A 2,938-nucleotide genomic window follows, 5' to 3' on the forward strand; every position below is an offset into this window, starting at 1 on the left:
GTACTCACATGGACTGATTTAAATATGTTTTAGTACATTAATGGATCTTGAGAGTGTAAATTGCTTTGCCCCCTAAAGAGGCCTCACTGAGCCTTCAGATTTCAACAAAATATCTTCATTTGTGTTCCAGAGATGAACGGAGATCTTTTACCTGTCTTTTACGGGTGTGGAACGGCATGAGGGTGAGTAATAAATTACATTCATTTTTGGGTGAACTAACCCTTTAACATTACATTTAAAGTTAATCTATTTTAAATATACTAAATTGCAACTTTATCATTACAAGTGCGTAATTACAAAGATATTTAAATACATGACATACATGTTTCAATGTTAAAGGGTTACATGTTATTTTAAGGTGTAATTGTACAATTAAGTAGTAAGTAATATTTATTAACTACATGTACTTACTATATAATTATGGTTTTGGTTAAGGTTTAGGGTCAGTTTCATGTAACAAATTGACTGTCATTACTATAGTAAGTAGCCTACATGTAAATTGTGTAACAAAGACACTGTTAAATAAAGTGTTACCCTTTATATTAGGGTTAGTTGCATGTAATTATGCATATGCAATTTATATTATTAATACAGCAAATACATGTAAGATATGCAAAAACGTACAACTTAACTGGGACCACTTTATTTTACAGTGTCATCCTTACATATGTTACTATTGTAATAACTATACATTTGGCATAATTACATGCAACTAACCCTAAACCAAACCAAATCCTATAGTAAGTACACGTACACTCTCAAAAAAAAAAAAAGGTACAAAAGCTGTCACTGGGGTGGTTCATTTTCAAAAGGTACACCTTTGTACCTAAAGAGGGCATATTAGTCCATCAAAGGTACATTTTGGTTCCAAAAGTGTACATATTAGTACCTAAATGGAACCTTTTTGAAGGGTACTGTCCCAGTGACAGCTTTTGTACCTTTTTTTCTGAGAGTGTAGTTACTAAATATTTCTCATTACTTAGGTACATCGTAAAAAAACGCCTTAAAATAAAGCATAACCCTTTATTTTATACTTTATAGTCTTTGTTACAGTGTAATTATATGTTTAAACAGTGAGTAATAAGATGCAGTTACTATGGGTTTAAGATTAGGATTAGGGTTAGTTGTGTGTATACATACATTTCTGTTATTACTACAGCATGTACTCGTAAGTAACACTGTAAAATAAAGTGTAACTGTATAATTTTACCATAAAACTTACCATATGCTTGTCAGTTTATTCTGTAGTATTTCAAGAACAATATAAGTAATTAGGAAATGACTAATTGCTTTCAATATACATTTATGATTTCAAATAACATGCAGTTGTGTCCGATGACATTCTGTTTGCACTTAAGTATATGTTTTCCGTACTAAGTACTCTTCTTTAAAGTATGAAAAAGTGTACTTCTTTTTCACAAGGGGAATGTTGAACGACGCAGCAATGTGGTTCATAATGCAGAGCCCATAATGAGCTGGTAAAAACGGCCATCCTGATGCACTCGGTAAAAGCTCTGTGGCGTTAAAAGCGTGACTCGACAATCGTGCTTTGTGGGAAACTGATTTAGAGGCTTGCTGTTTCTCTCCTTTCACTCCCCTGAATTTTTATACGCTCATTTATAGGCATTGATTTCACACTTAACCTTTGGTGCTTTAAAATGCCTCCCCGTCCACTGCGGACATCCATAATTCAGTTTGATTTCTTTATTAATACGAGATTAATGACATCCCCCCAGTGGCGTTTAGACGAATGTGTATGATACGGCTACGCCGAGGTCAACCTCTCGTAATGGCTGCGCGATAATTCATTTTAAATGAGGGCCGCAGTATGTAGCCTACTAGCTTCACCAAAGCCACTGGAATCACAAGTGCTAGATTTAATATAAATGAAAAACATGTGTCTGTATTGGTTTAAGAGGAAAAGGGGCTTATGTTTGGCCCACACTCTCTCTTTAAGTGGTTACCTGTCAGTTCCTATTTCAGCTCTACGTCTAGTAGCCACCAACAGTTGAGCTAAACCACAATCTGATCAATTAGCCCTATTGATTCCCTAATAGCAGTCAGCACACATCACTAGACTTGTCTAAATCTAGCCCAGGGCTCTTTGCTGAGTGAAACCATAAACTCTGGCCATTTTGACCCGAAACGACTCTTATCTCGTATGATGGCCTTTTTAAATATTAACCATACGGTGGGCCATCTCAAGTGGTCTTGCTACTGTCTTGAGTCGTTTTAAAGAGGCTGAGGTGTTAAACACTTTAATAACTGATCCCCGGTCAGGTGCTTGGGTCTCTTGAGCAGCTTGGAAGCAGAAGGTACAGGCAGTCATTGTGCTGGTAGGTTCCTCTGGGACAGTAGGTAATCCTACGGCAAAGTCCAGCTAAACGCTCAGCATGCTGCTTACTGGATGAATGACAGATCAAACACAGTAAAGCCGCTCCATACTGGTAGAGAGAGAAGGGAGAAAGATATTGAGCAAGAGGCATATAGAGGGGGAAAGAGGAAAGAGAGATTGTCCAGATGACAGTAGCAATGGGGCAGATGGCCCTGGTTGCTTGGATGAAGCTTCAGTGAGCCTTCACTGACGGTCAGTCCCGTGGGACGACACACACACATACACAACTCTCTATAGATATCTGAGGTAATACAGAGTCTCTCGACTGACAGCTATATCTTGAGGAACCGATTGAATGTGCATGTAATAAGGAGTAATAACTATTATAAATGTAACTTTATAATAAATAAGAGTGTATGAGCATCAGTACAGCTTTACACACAAAGTGTAGAATTCATTTTGAGCAATGGTTTTATGAACCATCTATGAAATTGAGTCATATTATGTATATGAGCTTTAAAATCAGAAATTGTACTTTAGGATAAATGTGATCGCATTAAAAAAAGTTATACATTAGGAGTGTAAAAGAAAAGGGTTTTCACC

This window comes from Gobio gobio (assembly GCF_949357685.1).
Source record: "Gobio gobio genome assembly, chromosome: 23".
Lineage (NCBI taxonomy): Eukaryota > Metazoa > Chordata > Actinopteri > Cypriniformes > Gobionidae > Gobio > Gobio gobio.